Here is an 18,399-nt window from a genome sequence, read left to right on the forward strand (position 1 = left end):
AGCTGGAGGGCAGGGGGTGCCCTGTGAATGTCAGGACGTGCTTTTTTACTGTGTGGGTGACCGAGCCGATCAGGGAGGTTGTGGAGCCTCCCTCCCGGGAGATTTCACACCCCACCTGGACGTGGCCCTGGGCGACTTGTTCCAGGTGTCCCTGCTCGAGCAGGGGTGGGCACAGATGGACCCCGAGGTGCCTCCAACCTCAACCACTCTGAGCAATCTGTGAAGTAGTTGGGCCCGGGTGGTGTCTGCAGCCCCTGCCACTGGCTGAGCTGTGTGATACCCTGCTTGGGGTATGCAGATGCTCCTTCCGACATGGTCTGAGGACGTACAGACCTACGGAGGGGTAGGAGTGTGAAGCAGGACAAGAGGAACGCGGACACCAGTGTGCTGAGCTGCCCGCTGCAGGGCTCTGCGGGCTCTCGTGATGAGCAGCATCCCCTAAAGGAACGGCACCGACAGCCCTTTGGGCACAGACATGGAGCCTGGAGAGCAAGCTGCAGGCTGTGGGGGGCTCAGGAAGCGGGCAGCTGTCTGGAAGAGAAGTTCTTCAAGCCTTTGAGACGCAAGCTGGAGAACATCTTGGGAAACCTCACACCTGCCCGCCCGCCCCCGTGCCTTCTTGTCCTCATCTGCGGGCCCGTAGCCTGTGGGGTCTGACGGGCAGCGCTCGGTCGGGGCTTCCTGGTTCCCAGCGCCGCCGCACGCGTGTTTTGGTTTGTCAAGAAGGGGCCAGCTGTTGTGCAGGGAGCTGGCCTCCCGCCAGGGCCCGAGTTCAAACGGAGCCCATTAAATGGCCTCGCAGCCGTAATTCTATTTATAATACCCAGGAAAAGCGAGCTGAGACTTTCCCACAGTGCCTGCTTCTCAGGCGATTGTTGTTCGGGAAGCTGGAATGTACACGGTATTATTTTTGTATCCCCCGGGAAGGGTTTTATTGCGTGTCCCTTCGTGTCCCCATCTGCGCCAAGGAAGGCTTGCCGAGCATGAGGTCTCTGGCGGCTGCTTGCAGCTCTCCAAACGCTTTGCTGAGACGGTTCGGGTGTCTCTGCCTGCATGTGCCCGTGTCTGTAGCATGCCTGTGTCTGTAATTCCCACACCTCTGGATGTTTTGCAGAGCGGAGACGTGCTGCTTGGACTCTTCCCCCAGCCTGGCTCCCGAGGCACTTGGTGCCTGCCAGTGGTTTTTGTGGCTCTTGTGGCTTTTCCCTTCGCCTGCTCTGCAAAGCTGGGCACCGCTGCTGTGCTTAGGGTGTTTCTGCTGTCCCTTGTTTGCTGTCCTGGCCAAAGAGCTGTGAGGCTCTGCTGGGCACCACCACCCTTCTTCCTGGTGAGCCGTCACCCTTCTCTCCATTTTTACTTCTCAAATAAAATCCAGTTGCCGGCAGCTTCCCAGGTCCCAGAGTGCATTATTTTAGCACAGCATCCTGCATGGCACTCCAGCAGAGCACTGCCTGGTTCTCCTCTATCTTCTCCTGGCCTGGGAATGCTTCTTGTGCTGCAGCCAGTCCAAGGTAGGGCTGAATAGCCTTGCTGTTCGTCATGCCGGTTTTAGGGTCAATTATCCCAGGTTCCAGATGCGGAACGGATCCTCGTGGAGCACCTCGTGGAGCTGCCTGAGCCAGAAGACACTAGGTGGAGACGGACGAGGAGAAGGGGACAGGAGGACAGCTGCATGGTCACAGCCTCCTTGCATATGGGGCTGACGGCAGAGACGCTGCCCAGATGCTGGGGCCTGAGGAGGACAGCGGGTCCCTGCGGGACAGGCGGTCCCTTGGACATTCGCTCTGTGCTCTGCCTTGGCGGCAGTCCCGGCCGCGCTGTCCTCGAGTTCGTGTGAGAAACGTCCGGGAGCGCCTTCACCCCCTCTGAGCGGCTCTGTGGCAATGCAGTCAGCGGGTCTCCTGCTGACCTCGCGGAGATGCAGCCGCTCAGATAAGGCAGGGCACCAGGGAAGCTGTAGCCCTTTCCTCTCCTTCTTCCCCCGGTGGGTACCGGCTGCCTTTCCCTTGGCTCTGCCCTCATCTTTGGAGCCTCCGAGCCTGTCCCTCGGGACCCACAGCCACCTGGCCTCGCTGCCTGTGCTGGAAGGGTGTTGTCTACTCAAAAACACTTCCAGAGGCTTCAAAATGAAGATGGAAAAAGGTTGGTAGCTTTCCACGGAATGAATCACGTGTAGTTATTTAAAAAAAACATCCTTAGAAACATGTCATTCAGAACTTTTTAGGGCTGAAAAGGCATCTGGGAATGTAATTATGTTTTCGACAGCAGCCTTTTCATCCCCGCTCCTGTGATTGCTCTTTTTCTACATTAGGATCTTGTTTTGCTAGGAGAAAAAAAAAAAAACACGCTGCCAGGGAATTTTGTTTTCATACCTTGATTCTCCCAGCCCGCTGCCAGCTCGGCCTTCCTGTGCCGACACGTCTGGATCATGTTACAGCTGTAGCAGCACCAGCAGCGCTCCTGACACCTGATTTTGGCTCCCCGTGTTTCTGGGTGAGCCGCGGACAAGTTCATGGAAGCCAGTCCGTCTGCACAGCTGGGAGCCTGGAATCACGTCTCGAGGTTTTCATGTGAGTGTCAGCCCCAGAGATGGCTTTTAATGGCTGAAGCAGGCTGTGCTGGTACAGCGTTGTGCTGTTCCTTCACGTTTCCATCGTGAGGAGTTGATTCCCTGCCTGGAGCTGGGGGTCAGAACTGAGGCACGCCGCTGCCGTCGATGGCTTTCATTTTTTAATGAGCTTTTTCAGAATTGGTTACTTAGCCACTAAGTGGTGCCAGTGAAGAGTTCATGCATGAGCTAAGTTGAAAATCTGCTGGGTGTGAATTAGTGATGAGAGAAAAGCAGGTCAAGGAACGTGTTGTCTCAGAGCACGCTGAGCTTCAAGCTTAGCAGAGGCAATACGGGTACATCCGAGAGCTCGAGCAGGCAGAAGAAGAAAGTGGACATCATGGAAATGGCTGGCCTTCCTCTGCTGTTCTGGGAGGAGGCATCATCCCTCTTCCTGCATCAGCACCAAGTGCAGGTGATGTCGTGCAGCACAAATTTAGGGCGTGGGCAGGGAAGAAAAAGGAGCTGGATGGCATCATGGGGACGAGAGCAGGAGACAAGACCCACCACGAGATGGTCCATCGTGATCTTGTGTATCCGTGATGAGCCCCACGCCCTGTGAAGATGCTCTGGGCCAGCCCCAGCACCTTTGCAGACACCAGCGAGGGCTCTGCCTGAATCGATGGGGTGGTCATGGGGTGAGATGCTGAGACACATGCCGGAGCAAGTCCCCAGCAAACCTGTGCAAAGCGTTGGGATGGGTTGCCCTGGAGAGGCGGGCAGGGTTTTTCCTCAAATACTGGAAAAAGACAGTTCCTTCTCCCGTGATTGCCTGGCATAACACAACCTGGGAACGGGGCGTGATGGAAAAAGTAAGCCATGAAGTACAGAGCCTGCAGCAAAGACAGGAACGTGTAGGTGCGAGGTTTGGGCATGTGGCTCCCAGCTTGTGGCTGCGTCAGCCGAGAGCAGTTGGCCGGCAGCAATGCAAGGTTAGCTCGCTCCTCTCTCAGTCAGAATAAAGGCTTCTGTGTTTCTCTGCCTTGCCTTGCCAGGACAGGAGGATGCCCAAAGCTTCTCCTCTGCATCATTTCGGCATCCCCTCTCTTGTGTGCCCAGAGCCCTTTTTCCCTGGCTGCTCACGGAGTAGGTCGCGCTCCCAGAGCTGGCCCAAACCTCTCGGCACAGGGTCTGGTGGCTGGCCCCAAGCACCAACGATGAGCCTTGGGGAAACAGCTGAGGGTAAACTGGTAACAAAGAGAGAGGGGTGCTTTGCTGCAGAGACCTGCTCAGGGAAAAGGAGGCATTTGGAAAGCTGATTTTGTTAAAAATGTAAACCCAGGAACGTGGTTCCTGGCATTACAGAAACACGCGTGTGCCTCCAGCTAATGCCAAGCAAGCTGCCTGTTTGCGTTGCACACCGATGGGTGTGAAGGAAATGCTGTGGCTGTCAGAAGGCAAAAAGGCTGGTGGAGGTGGCATGGACAATAAGGGAAAGCAGGCAGGGGCTGTGAGGAGGTGTCTTGCTGCTGGCACGTTGCGCATCTGAAGCCAGCTAGGTCTTTGTATTGATTCTTGTAAAAGCCCTTTCAATTATTTTTGCAATGAGCTCATCCTTCCTGGCACATCTCCACTCCCTTGTTCGTTTAACACAGGCACGACAGGCTTCGGTGCACCTCTCTTCAGGCATCCACATGTGAGCTGGGAACACTCAGCTCCGCTTGCTGTCCCCGGGGAGCAACAGGCGCTGTCAGGGGTCTCCTCTTGGCCACTTTTCAATGCAGTGTGAAGCTGGGCTGAGCGGAGCCCGAGGTGTTTCTAATCGAGCTGTCAGATCTTAGCCCAAACCAGGCTGTACCGTGTTCTCCACGCTGGCACAAAGAGGCTCACTCAGAAACTGTTTTTACTTCTGTTTTGGTGCTGGGGGCCGGGTTTCAGGGACGTGAGGTGGTGTTTTGTGTGGCCTGGGCAGCCTGATGGCTGCAGGACCAGGGGTTTGCAGAGCGCCTGCCTGCTGACACCTCCCGAGCTGGCGGTGAAGCTGCTGGAAACAAAGAGCCGAGGAGCTCAAGGACCTGTCCAGGCAAAGCACCTCCTCTGTTTGCTGTAATAATATTGTTTTTCTCAATTCTACACCCCCATAATAATGTGTCCGGGCCTGTTTTCGTGCTCTGGATCACTCCGAGGCTGCAGCTGAGGTCTCGTATCCAGATATTTCCCCAATCTTGCCTCTGTCCCATCCCGTGCACTGCTCTGGAGAGGGTAACACCGTTCCTCTTTTTCCATGTTGCCTGTGCACGTGTGAGCTCGGGGACGCGCTCTCTGCAAACCCCCAGACCTGTGTGCTCAGATTCATCTCTCTCGTGGCTTTCTGCACGTGCAAGGGCTTCTGCTCGGTGCCTTGCTGTTCCCGTGCGGTTGGATTCGTAAAGCTCATGTTTTTGTGGCCCCACAGGAATTTGCAGGCTCAGTGAAATCGCTCGGGGCTCCCCGCTGAGGCTGGCTGTGTGTTCGCCCTCCGGATCGCTTGGGAACAGAGGCACAGAGAGGAAAATTGTCCTGCAAAGTTGCACGCCTCGCTCGCAGCCTGGGAGCCAAAACGTGGCTTCTGACTCTGGTCTGTGGCTAACCATGAAGTTGCTGATTTTCTTGAGATGGGCTCCCTTATATTTTCTAAATCCTGTTAAAGCTGCTCCCTGGATGTTTTTAGTATGAATGAGAATAAAGAGGCATCGGTACTTGTCTCCTAGAATTTTCTTCTTTAAGGCTTAATGGATATTTTCCTAAGTGGGACAGGCTGATTGTTTATTCATGACACAGCTAAATTGCTTGGTGCAATACAAGCTTTTCTATTGGCCATCTCCAAACCACCAAATTCACTTTTACTAGTGTTTCACAGTTGCTATATTCCGAGTTTTTTTTTTTTTTTTTTAAGATGCAATTTAAATTACTTTTATAAAATCGCATTCTTGACTTGAAACAATCCCAGAAATCACTGCTCAGGCATGCAGAGAGGAAGAGCCCTCTTGTAGCCTGGAGAAGTGAAATGTCTGTTCCTCTTGTGGGTTCCTTTTAAGACAGGTGATGATGAGTGGCTCTGGTTTTTTATCTTGCCGAGAAGCCTGCAGACCCTCCAGGGGCTGTCACTGCATGAATGCACCAAGCCGGGTGGGGAGAGGAAGATCACCATCACATCTCACAGAGTGGTTGAGGCTGGAGGGGACCTCTGGAGGCCATCTGATCGCAGCCCCAGCTCTCTCAGCCTCTCCTCCTAGGAGAGGGGCCCGTTCCTCCACTCGTTTGCCTCGCAGAGCAGCCACGGGTGCCTGTACGTGCCTGGGGTGAGGCTGGGTGCTCTGCTGCCCGCGCCCACCCGCCGTGCAGCGCCTGCCCCGTCTCGTGTGAGCGCTCTCGCTGGCGGGTTCTCTGCAGGGGTGTGTGCTGAGCATTGTTTTCCAGCATTGTTAGAAGAGCAATGGAAAACGGGTTGAGGGTTTCTCAGCTCAGAACACGTTCAGATGCCAAAACTTCTCGTGCTGATTACCTTGCAGTGCTCCTTGTTCCTGGGAAGTGTTGTTTGAACAAAGCTTTGCACGAAGAATGGAGAGAGGAAAGAAATGAGGGGGAGACAGGAAAAGGGCCTCTCCGGGCTCTGCACGGCTTTGCGCAGACTTGGGACAGAAACACCTTTGTGTTGCAGGTGCATCAGCTGCTGAGGAGTCCCTGGGAAACCAAAAACCTTTTCTTCAAGAGCCGACATCTAAAAATATCCCCAGGGACCTCTCTCCTTTACAGGTGTGACCCAAATCTGTGCACGTGTGGGCTGCAGGGCTGTTGTCTCCACATGCAGCCTGTAGTCTTGGGGTTCCGATTCCAGCTGCCCAGAAAACGTGAGCTTGGGAACAGCCTAAATATTTCGCATGGAAGAACTTCAGAAAATGCCCACCAAACATCTGAGGAAGGGATTTGTGAGCAGGCTCTCTGCAGTCCTTTGAAACCCTGATAAAAAGCTCCATGAGATACCTTCACGGAAGGCTTTCCCAAATACGGTACCAAAAGCTACACTCCACAGCGTACGCATCGTGCTGGAGCTCTCACATGTGCTCAGGCTATGGATAAAGGTATTAAACCCACTGGAAATGGCATCATAACTGGGAATATTTTCTGCTAGAAGAGCGCGGTGTCCTGCAGAAGGGACTCAGCAAGTTGCTGCAAGGGGCAGCTGTCACCGGGACCCTTTGGCTTTGCTTTTTATTTTTGGCAGCTCTGTCCCAGTGCGCGTGTGAGCAGCACCCACGATAGGTGCCGTCTGCGTGCAGAGGGGCTGAGCCTGGTGGGAAAGCTCCTGCCTCCTCCTGCACCTCTTTGTGCAGCGCCGGCATCCGCCTCCCGGTGTGGCCCCTCCGGCCCGAGCTTCGGGAGCGAGAGGATGTGGCTTTGGGCTGGAGCCAACGCCGGGGACTCGCAGGCGGCCCAGCACGCAGCCTGGCTCCCTCGCAGGCACCTGCGGGACGCGGCAGGCTGGCGGCTTCGCCCTACAGCTCCCAGCCTGGAGAAACACAGCGGTTGTTTTTAACACGGCGTGCCAAAACTGCGATGGGCAATCCTCACCTTGGGCATAACCCGCTGCCCCCGAGCATCCGTGCACAAGCTGGGCACCACGGGGCCAGCGATGCGGGCGAAGTGCTGGTCCCCCAGATCCCATCCCTGCAGATCCCATCTCCATGGATCCTATCCCTGCAGATCCCATCCCCGCAGACCCCAGCGTTTCCGCCTCTGTGTCCTGGGGCCGTGAGGAACAGGATGCACGGAGGGGCGTGGGAAGTGGCCTCAGTGGCTGTGATGCGGATGCTGCCTGTGTTCCCCTGCTGAAACGCACCCGGCTCCCTGCTCGGCCACTGTCACAGCACCCGCGCCCGTCTGGTCGCTGTGTGAAGCCAGGCTAAGGGGTGGGTTGTTAGGAACCAGCTGAAAGATTTCATGCGCCTTTCATCATTTTATTTTTAAATTAAGTTTAGAGGATCTTCTGAACACTCCAAATATTCCACAGAATATTAAAGTGTCACTTTAGGATCCTCTAGCACGTTTTTTTAAAGGAAGCCATTTGCCATGTCCTGCTTCCAGGTGATTTAAAAGGCTGAGATTTGGCATCCTTCCTTCCCAAAATCTCTCCTGGGGCCCCCATCCTGCCACAGGAGCCCCTGGGGCTGGGGATACAGCAGTGCTCCCCCCTTCACCCTCTGTGCCCCTGTGTTCCCACTAGTGTCTTTTCTTCCACTTTATAGGGTTTATTTCACCTCCTGCATGATCTTCCCATGGCTGCCTGTGGACACGGGCAGCCGGCAGCCTCCTGGTCCCGGGGAGATGACAGCAGGAACCGGGCCGTGCGTGTTCCAGTCTCCAAAACATTTCCAAACGTTTTAATGCAAAAGCAGATCCCTCTCCAAACCAGACCCTCGCAGCCCTTTCTGCCTGGCCAAACCCCGCTGAGCTCCCTGCCTCGCCTGCAGCACCCCGTGACTTCTGCCCCTGTCTCGCATCTCCCCACAGCGGATTTCCAGCGCCTCGCCTTGCTCTCGCCGTCGCGCCGGGCAGGGAGGTTTCCTTCCAGCACAACGGTTGGGGTCACTCTTTCACAACGAGCGTTCTTCTCCCGGCACGACGAGCTGAGCGTTGCATCCCGCTCACATCCAGCCAGGATTTTGAGCTCTCGCGACTGCCTTCCCTGGAAAAAAAAGACCGACAACATCTTCGATTTTAAAGAGCAGAAGTGTGCAGGGAGAAGCTTTTTCCAGTGGATTCGGCAGTTTGCTAAAATAACATACAAGCTCCCTGGGATCTGCTCACTGCCTGGCTGCTTTGTGCTGTCGCCGCTCGGGTGGCAATGCCATGGCATTTGTCACTGTCCCTGCAGCCCCCTCCTGGGCACCCCAAGACCCATATGGCGGGGTGCTGGCTGCTGCCTCCCCCAGCTCACCCCTTCCCTTCCCCAGCTGCTCCCTTCACCCTGCAGTCCCCCAAAACCCCTCCCTGGTGCCACCAGGGTGGGAGAGGAGCTGGTGGCACCGCGCTGCGCAGCTCGGCCTTAGCACCGAGCAGGCTGATGGGTCCCTTGGTGGCCGAGGGGACGGGGGCGGCAGGTCGGGAGCATCCTCAGGGGGGTCCGGCCACGCTGCCGTCCCGTGTGAAAGCCGCCCCGGGGTAGGCGAGACCACGGGAACTTCCTGACCCTTTGGAGGGGGCGGAGGGGAAGGGGGGAGCGGCCGGCGGTGGGAACCGATAAGCGAGGAGGGGGCTGCGCGCGGCGAAAGGGCCCAGCTGGGGCTGAGCGTGCCAAATCCCAGCCAGCCCGGCTGCCGTCCACGTGTCGCGGCCTTGCTGCATGGCAGGGGCACGGGAAGCGCTGCTTTTGCTCACACGGAAATGTTTTCCCCTCTGGGTTTTTTATTTGTCCTCAAGCAGAGGCAGCTCTGGATGCTGCTCCCTCAGGAGGTGGCGTTGGCACTGCTTTGGTGACACTCATGGTGTATTTCCCTGCTCTATGTGTCGTGCCAGGCCTGGAAATCCCATCCGCCATCCCTTCCTTCAGCATTCACGCTGCGGGACCGGGCGGGGTGATGTCTCACCTCGTACTGCTGTGCCTCTCCCATCCCTCTGCCCCCTCCTTGTCCCTGCATCCCACTTCTCTGCGGGTGCAGGGAGACGTTCACGTGCCCACGCAATCTTTTCACCCTCTCCTCGTGCTTTGGACCAGCCGCACACACCCAGCTCCTTCCGACAGCTCTGCTTTCACTGGTGACTTTCCCCCGGCCTCTTTGTGCCAAACAAAACCACCCGTGCTCGGTTCCTGCGCTGGGTGAACACTTGCCCTGTTATCTATTAACCCGCCTCAGTCTTGTAACCATAGTGCTCCACTAAATATTGTTCAAGCCCGTAAACCCGAGCCTCGCGTCCTTCCTCTCTGTAGGCGGCAGCAGCTCGGGGGTGAGCTGGATTGCGGGGTCTGGGGAGGTTTTGCGGGCAGTGGCTGATCCCCGGTACAAGGGGCTTGCTTTTGGGGTGAATGCCACCGGTTTTGGGGTGCCCGGAGCACAGAGGGCAGGCGGACACCCCTTCCATCCCTGCTTTGCCCTGCCTGGTGCCGGCGTACCGCTGTTCCTTCCGCCTGGCCGAGCGGCCCAAGACAGACCCTGTTAATTCAGCAAGTCATGAATTTGTAATGCTTATTTACCACGCAGGGCCATGAATATTTGATAGCGGCCACCGGCTCGTGGAGGAAAAGCTGGGGAGAGGGGGGGGGCTGGCATGGAGAGGGGCTAGCAGGGCTGTGCCAAAATGGGGACGGAGGGACGTGGTGTCCCCCTGCCCTGCAAAGATGTGGTCAGAGTCTGCGGGGGCATCGAGAGATGTGCGGGGGCCGGGCTGGCAGCTGGAGGCTGTCAGCAGGTCGAGGAGGAATGGGGCAGGGAGCTGACGGGGGGACTGGAGATTGGGGAAGGGAAGGAGGTGAATTTGGAGAGCGTGGGGGGGGGGGTGGGCATCTCTGAGCTGTTGCTGGGAGCATTTTGGGCACCCCGAGGACTGCCTCTTGCATCGTCCCAGAGTGGGTGGCTCTCCCTTTGCAAGGAGAGGGCAGGGGAGCAGGGGCTGAGTGCTCGGCAGCCAGCTGAGCCTGATGGGATGCGACGGCTCCAGTCGGGCGTGCGGCCGCACTCGGGGCCGCTGCTGGGCTCTGCCTGCTTGCCCCGTGCCCGTCCTTGGCATCCTCGGCCCCGTCACGGGTGACACAGCTCAGGGATGCTCCGGTGGCCGAGGCAGGCGGCTCCTCGCCATGCCGATAAGGTGGCATCGAGCCACCAGGGCTGCAGTGGCAGCCGCTCGCTGAGTGATGCACAGCTCCTCCCGCAGTGCTGACACAAGCCAGGCCAGCCCGAGTGACAGGACAACCCTTTTACGGTAGCAAGGACCCCGGCCGGTGCTTTTATCTGTCCCTGGGGAATGCGGCCCCAGCGCCGGCTCAGCAGCGATGCCGCCTGCCCCAAATTTCACCGTCAGGCTCCCAGACCTGTGTGCGTGGTCCTCGCCATCCAAGGATGCTGTGCGTGTCCCCGAGCCCTGCAGGAGAAGCTGGTGGCGGGGATTTCCTCCATGGGGCGACCCTAAGGACTCACAGCTCCTCTTTGGCTGGGGGAGCAGGAATGAAAGCCGTTTCCAGCACCGTGGGGTCATGCAGGAGAGGGGACATCCCAGTGGGGGCTTGGCAGTGGGACTGGGGGGTGCACGGTGCCAGCCTGTGCCTGGGTGCAGCACCCCAGCCCCTGCAGCCCTCCTCGTGCACCTCCTGAACCTTTTGCCAGGGACGTGCCTCTGCTCACGCTGGTGCCGGCAGGGCTGCTATCGGGGCTGCGGCTTAGGGGATTTGGGAGCGTGGCAGGCTGGGGCAGCTCTGCTTTAATTTATGGTTGTGGATGTGTATGGGCCTCGTGCGAAAGCCCACACTTCATCCACCTCTGTGGTCATCTTGATCCTATTCCAGTGAGGACAGGGTGGGTCACCAAGGGCTAGTGCGGGCAGCGGGGTTTCCCCTGAGGGTGTGCACATCCCTTGTGCCGAGCACTGCTGCCTCCTCCCTTCAACCCCCAGAGAGCCCCAAAATAGTGGAGTGGCAATGTAGGAGCAGAACAACCTCTGAGGGGGTAGCGGGGCAGGGATCCCGAGTTGGTGTTCATGATAAAGCCCAGATCCCCCCCAAAACCAGCTGCAGGCAGAGGCAGGGCGATGTCCCATGCGCCTGCCTGCTCCCTGTGTCACCTCACAGCCACATCCCCCCTCCTCTTCCTCTCCCCTGGCTGCAGTATTTGGGGACCATGGGACTCCTGTGAGCATCAGAGCTCACGGGGATGGGCAGAAGGACTCAATGGGGACACCAGAGCAGTGGGAACGGGTGCGAGGTGTCTTTGCCCACCCCGCTGGGTGTTGGGGTGTGGGGTGGCAGTGCCGGCAGTTTTGGGTGCAAGCATCAAGGCGACGTGGATTTGATGCAGAGGCAGGGTGCAGGGATCAGCCGGGCACACAGGCATCGGCGGCGTTGCAAGGGTTTGGGATTAGCAGGTGGTGGTGCAGGGGTGAGCAGGAGTGCGGGGATTTTGGGGAGCACAGGCACCAGCAGCGCCGCGGGGATCAGCACAGGGAGCGCCGGCAGCTCTGCCTCCCCCCAGCCGAGCGGCGCAGTGCTCGGAGGCACCCACGTTACTCATTATTCTGATTAATGCATCAGCAGCTTTGACCAAATAAGTCAAGAAAGTGGAAAAATATCTGAATAGCTTCTTGCCCCTTGCTGTCCTGCCTGGAGCGGGGCTGGGAGCTGCGGCGCTGAGGCCGGACCCTGTCCCCCTCTGCCGGCACTGGTTTTGCTGGTCTTGGGGATGGGGATGGAGGGACGTGGGGGCTACCCGCCCTGGGGACACAGAGGCACGTGTCCGGCCCCATCCCAGGGCCTCGCCCCACTCCTCTGGGGGCTCTTCCTCCACCTCCTTTCTCCAGGAGTTAAAACCTTCCCCCCCGGCCTGGCGCCGCTCATGGAAAGTTTATATATAGCCTTTTGTTTTTGCCAGCGTCCCTCTTGAGTTTAAATAGCTCTGCCCCGTCCCTGGTGGTGACCCCGGATGTATTTATAGAGAGCTATCAGATCCGTGCTCAGCACTGAGCAAACCCAGCTCATGGCATGCCCCCGCGGAACGCTGTTGCATCAGTGCAGCTCCTCACCCCTATGGAGGGGGCCTCGAGGGCTGGAGGGGGGCAATCGGAGGGCTCACTGCTTGGGGTACATCGCCAGGGCCGTGCTGGGCTGTGGGGGCTCCCTTGGGGGCAGACACACAGTGGCTGCTCCAACACAGCCCACCAAACAGCTCTCTGAATTGCCATCATTAGGCTTCAGAGTGAACACTGGCTCAAGAGAGCCAGCTACATCCCCCCCAGGGCTGCCGTCTGGTGTGTTTCAGACATGCCAGCCCCTTCTCTGCCTGCTGGGACTGGTGGGGAAGTGTCTGCGGTGCCGGGGGCACCAGCAGCACCCAAGGGTTAACCGGGAGCCTGCTGCCACCTCTCCCCCCCGCTGGTTCCCCCCGCGGTGCCCGGCTCCGCTCCCACCCCGGAGGTCTGCGCCGCTGCCGGCCTCCCCTCCAATCTCAGCTCTTGCCTATTTAAGGCAAATCTCCTCGCTGGACTTTAAACAAAACCCGGCTCCTCTCGCTCTCCTCGTTTTAAATAACTCGCCTGGCGTAAACAGAACGAGGCACAAGCCTATAAATCAGCTGTTCCCAGGATCTGCCTGGCAGGGCGCGTGCACGGGGGGCTCGCTGGACCCCCAAGCTCCCCAGGCTTGGACGGGAGCTTTTTGGGTGCCTCGGCGAGCGGGTGGAGAAGGAGAGAGACCGGGGCTGTGGTGGGGCAGGCGCTCCGAGGGGGCGAGAGACCGATGAGATAGTGGGGCGCTGCCGGGGCTGCCAGCGTTGGGGCAGAATAACGGAGGTTGCAAAACAGTTTCCATCACAGCCCCTTGCCTGTTGTTCCCTGCTGAGGGTGGAATTTTCCAGGCCCTATTCCCTTCTTCAAGATGGATGATTCCTGGGAAGTCCGCGCACAAACACTTTGGGGTGGGAGGAAGGGGAAATGGTGGGGCTGGAGGTAGTGAGGAACCATGGATGGGGAGACACTGGAGAGGTGGTGGGGAAACCAGTGAAGTTTGACTCTTGACCAGCGTAAAGCTCTGTCCTGGAAGTGCCGTCGATGCTCAGAGCATTGATGGCCAGGGATGCAGCGGGTGTTTCCTGGGAGTTTGGGATTTGGGGAAATGCCTAGAGGCAGGCATCAGCCCGGGACATGCACCTTGTCCCCTCCTGCCCCATCAGCTGAAACGATCGATAGCGGCCAGCCCTGGAAAATCGGCGCTCACTGCCGTCGGTGTTTATGTGCTGTGGTCAAAGCAGAGCAGAATTAATTACAGCTCATCCCAGGGACTGTCCCATGATAAAACTCTTTGTTTTCTGTGGTTTCAGGGCTGTGCCAAGCTTTAATCGCGAGCTGAAGTCTTTCATGCTGGGTGTCCAACATACCAACGTAGACGGGTTCATCTAAACAGCCCATTTTAAACAAGTCTGGCATTTCTGGGACTAAGGATTGGAAAGATGGATGGCTTTGGTTTGCTGCCAAGGCTTGAAATGCCGAGAGGAGAAGCATGGGGTGCCCTGGGGACAGAGACGGGATGTTCCCTGCTCCTGTCAGGAACCCCCTGGCTTTGGCCAAGCTGTGGAGCCCTTGAAAGCCCCTGCACAGGCTCCTCAGCTTGGCCAAAGCCATGGCCAGGGTCTTCTGCACAGGGATGGCACGAGGGGCTGCGGGACGGTGCTGCCCATGGTGGCTCTCCTATCCCCACCTCACGGAGGCCGCCTGCGCGTGCTGCCCTCTGGATCCGGACCGGCAGCATCGATAGAGCAGCAGCTTCCAAGGCGGTGGTGATGCTTCATTTAGCTCCCATCCTCCCCCGGCTTGCTAATCCCTCCTTATCCACATGACCCAGGAGCAGCCAGCAGCCCCTGAACGGGAAGCGCTGGCTCCGGGAGGAGGACATGGGCGGCTCTGGCTAGGCAGGCAGGACCTGGGAGGCCAAAGCCACCAGGAGGTCTCCGTGCCATGCTTGGCGGTGCTGTCATTTCCCCTGTGATGGGGCTGAGGATTGAGGTGTCCAGCCTCGTGGCTGCCACAAGCTGCCCTGCACGTCCCATCTGGGCTCCGTGAGCCACGGTGCATCCCTGCCCGCGGCCGCAGCCACGGCGCCGGGGGAGCCGAGTGACGCTGCGTGCGGTGGGATCGCTCGCTTGGGTTTTTGGCCATCTGTTTTCCAAGTCGGAAGGTCATGTGTATGTTGGCCGTGTTGCCAAGGATTCATCCACAACAAGCCCTTTTGTTTTGCTTTACAAGGTCTCCAGTGCATAAAAGGGCTGGACATTAATACCCTGCATGAAAACGGGCCTTCCTTTCCCTCGGAGGAGATCTGGTCGTCTCTTCTGGGGTGACCAGGGAAACGTATCACGCAACCCCTCTCGACTTGTAGCTGCTTAATGGTAAATGTGGGGAGCACTCCTGCCTTCAGCATGTTCTGTGGTCTGCTGGTTGGGTCCAAAGGTGATTTAACAGAGGATGGAGGTCGGGAGAGAATTAATGGTCAGAGGTGAGCCTGCTGAGCCGAACGGCACAGGGTCCATCCGCTCCCATCCCAGGGCAGGGGGTGATCCTGGCTGGGATCAGGGGCTGCTGCTTGCTGCTGCTGACCCCCAGAAGTGTCCCAGCACGGTGCCCTCCTCCACAAGTGCTTGCCACCAGGGAGAGCTGGCTCTGGGACCTTTAACAAGGGTCCGTATAAAAAATTCCCGCTGCTTCGTTCCCCTGTAATTAATATGACAGCTCGAGCAACACATTAATTATGAAACTAACGGGATAACAACGCGTTGTTGAAGCACTGCACAAGCTTGGAAAAATGCTGTGAATTTTTTTTTTCCTGCGTATTTTACCCTCAAGGTAAAAAAAAAAAAGAAAAAAAAAAAGAGAGAAAAAAAAAAAAAAAAAAAGAGGAGTTCTGGGGCAGACTAAAGCGAGATCTTCATTTCCTGGGTGAATAAACTGCAAAAGCCCTCCTCTCCTTCCGCCGGGGGACTGCAGGCGTGCTGCATCTGCAACCCATCAGGGAGAAGCGTGTGGGCTCATTGTTCGCGCTCCTGGCTCCAGAGAGGCATTTCTGTTTGGCGCATTTTTTATTCAAATTTCGTAAACACAAGCTCTCCTCGCCCCTTTTTGGGCCGAAGCCCACTCAGCGGCCTCGAAACGTCACGGGGCGCGGCGAGCGGAGAACGTCCCCGGCCCTCGGCTCCGGCGGAGCTGCCAGGAGCCGCTCCGAAATGCCCATAAAAGCCGCTTTGCAGCGATCTGGTGCGTCTGAGCAAGCATTTGCACACACCTCCGAGCCCCTGTCTTTCTCGGTTAGCTTCAGCGCGTCCTCCTGGGGCAAGGCAGAGCCGGAGAAGACGGGCAGTGACGTGCGGGAAGGAATTAAAGTTTGAAAGCGCTCGCTGCCACCCTCGGAGTAGCTGCTGCAGGCAGATGATGCTGGATGAGCCCCGCTCTCCCCCTGCCTCTGCCCAGCACCCTCCTTGCTGCTCCACCCAAAATCCTGCACTGCTTGGGCCGTTTGCATCCCGCCATTCGGTACCCAGGTGCCCCCAAATCCTGGCCGTGCTTGGTGCTGGTTTTCCTGCCACATCTCTCATCCTTTGCCCTTCAGCCGTGCTGCTGTCGGTCCTTGGGGTGCCACGGGCTGCAGAGGGGAGCGCAGCCACCATGGCTCGCTGAGCTGACCAGTTTGGGGCTCAGAGCAGCCCGAGGGGAGTGATGCTGCAGTGCTGCCTTCGGGCACCCTTCTGCTGCTCTGGAGCCCTTGTGCCATTTGCTATCACCCTCTCTCTGTCAGTGTTTCTGTCTCCGGAGAGGCCACGGCACTTTTGCTTACCAGCTCAGTGATGCTGGATGCTCTAGGCCTCAGTTTTCCCATCTGCAAAATGGGCATCGCTGTGATAAATTGCTTTTTAAAAAGTACCAGGAAATGAGATTTAGTGCCAACAGACCCGAGGCACCCTCAGAAATGAAACTTGTGGTGTTCCCACAAACCCAAAGCCGTAAAGTGCCAGAGCAGGGCTCACACGTTGGGTAGATGGGACAGCCCAACACACGTCCACCCGGGCCTCGTGGGAGTGATGCGGGGGTGTTCAGCACGCAAAGGGCTGGGGGCTGCTCTAAGCCTTGCCCCAGCTGGCTGCTCTCCCCGCTGTGGTGGGCTGGGGAGGTGTAAAGGGGCTGTGGGGCCAGAGCGAGCTCCCTGTGCAGGTTGGGGATGGGAATGGGAGGTGGAGGAACCACAGAAGGGTCACCAAGGGTCTGGGCTGGGTTAGTCTGGCCAAAAAGAGGTTAAAAGGGGGTCTGTTGGCAGCTTACAGCTCCTGGGCCAGCTTTTAGAAAGCTGGTGGAGCTACACGTCCCTTGGGAGTGGGAGACGACACAACATGGGACAGCGGCCACAGCTGGTGGCTTGGGAGGTTTGGTGGGTGTTAGGGAAGGTGCAGGAGGGTCCAGCCCTGTGATGGGCACCTGGAGGGGGCGACCCATTCTGGGGGGCTCCAGGGTGGCAGGGGGTTGGAGCTAGGTGACCTGTAAGGTCCCTTCCAGCCCAAGCCATTCTGTGGTAATGAGTCTCCAGATGTTTGGATGTTGATTAATACCAAAGGCATCATCTCAGCCCTAAAGCCTCCTCCTGCTGGTGGCCAGAAAGATCTCCAAGAACAAATTTATGGTCCCGCAAAGAGGTTTTGGTGACCCCAGTACCCAGCCTGCACGTGCCCATCTCTCCCCACATTGTCGGCACGGCGGGGTTGGCTGCTTTGCTCTGCTCCCTTGGAAATCAGGGATTTTTCGGGGCAGGATGGAGCGGAGCAGCAGAGCGGTGCTGGCAGGAGTGGTCTGGGGAGACATGAAGCTTTCCAGACTGGGGTGAGAGGAGGAGGAATGGGTGTCAGCAGTGAGCAGAGGAAATCCCCCCATGTTGTGCCTGGAGGACGAGCACTTTCCCATCCCCGTACCTCAAACACTTTGGAAACAACACGGGAACGTCCTCTCTGCTCCGGGACAAGTGCCAAGGCTCAGCTGTTGCCCCAGATAAGCAGAGAGAAATAGCAAAACAGCACAGCGCAGTGTAGCACAGCCTGTGATGGGCTCGGGGCTAGCAGGCACCCGAGGCACCCTCCATGACAACCCCCAGGTGAAACTTCTTGCATCCCTACAGATGGGTGAACGACTCCGAGTTGTTCCACAGCATCACAGACTGGCTGGGGCTGGAAGGGACCCCTGGAGGACCCCTGGTCCAACCCCTGCTCAGGCAGAGCCACCCAGAGCCATGTCCCTGAGGGCCTTCTCCACCAGGCTGCTCCCCAGCTGGGTGCCCCCAGCACGTCCTGGGCTTGTTCTCTCCAGGGCAGGACTCTGCACTTCTCCTTGGTGAACCTCATCAGTTTTCACCTTGATTTCTCAGCTGACTGCAAACTGTTTTAATCTAAAGTACTTAAGCTGTACCCTCGCCAGGACCTGCTTGATGGTTATGAGCACCTGACAGCTGAGCACCTTTCCCTGGTGAGTGCCAGCACCAAATTCCCATCTTTTACAGGACACAGTGATGTGCCTGCATGGGACAGGTGGTGGGGCAGGCCCCTGTGCACATCGCACATCCCTGTGTTTGCAGAAGCAGGAGACCTGGGGGTTTCTCTGGAGATGGAAATACGATTTTCCAGCTGACATTGAGCACCGGCTGCTCCAAGCCCTGTTGGTGTTGCCTCCCAGCACCTGCCAGAGGGGGTCCTGTCCCACGGGAAGCCATGTGGAAGAGGCTGGTGGGGGTCTTCTCTGCTCTTCTCACCACTGCATCACCAAGGATGGCATGGCAAGGACACTGTCCCGATGCACGCCTTGGCCAGACTGCAGAGGTAGACACTGTTGGACAGGAGGTGCTCCAGGGTGCAAAGTGCTGGCATGAAAACATGTTGCTGTAAAGTTTGTCCCCAACCAGTGTCACCCAGGTCCAGCTGATGTGGTCTCAGATGATGCAGCTGAAGCTCCATTTGGGTGCGGAGAGTGGAGAGCAACCCAAAGAAAAAGTTCTCAGCCCAAATCCCACACTTTTCTGGTGGACGGGCTCTCCTGGACAAGCTGCAAGCAGCAACCACATCATTTGTCCCAACTTTTGTCCACCCCTG

This window comes from Aythya marila (assembly GCF_965140915.1).
Source record: "Aythya marila genome assembly, chromosome: 11".
Classification (NCBI taxonomy): Eukaryota; Metazoa; Chordata; class Aves; order Anseriformes; family Anatidae; genus Aythya; species Aythya marila.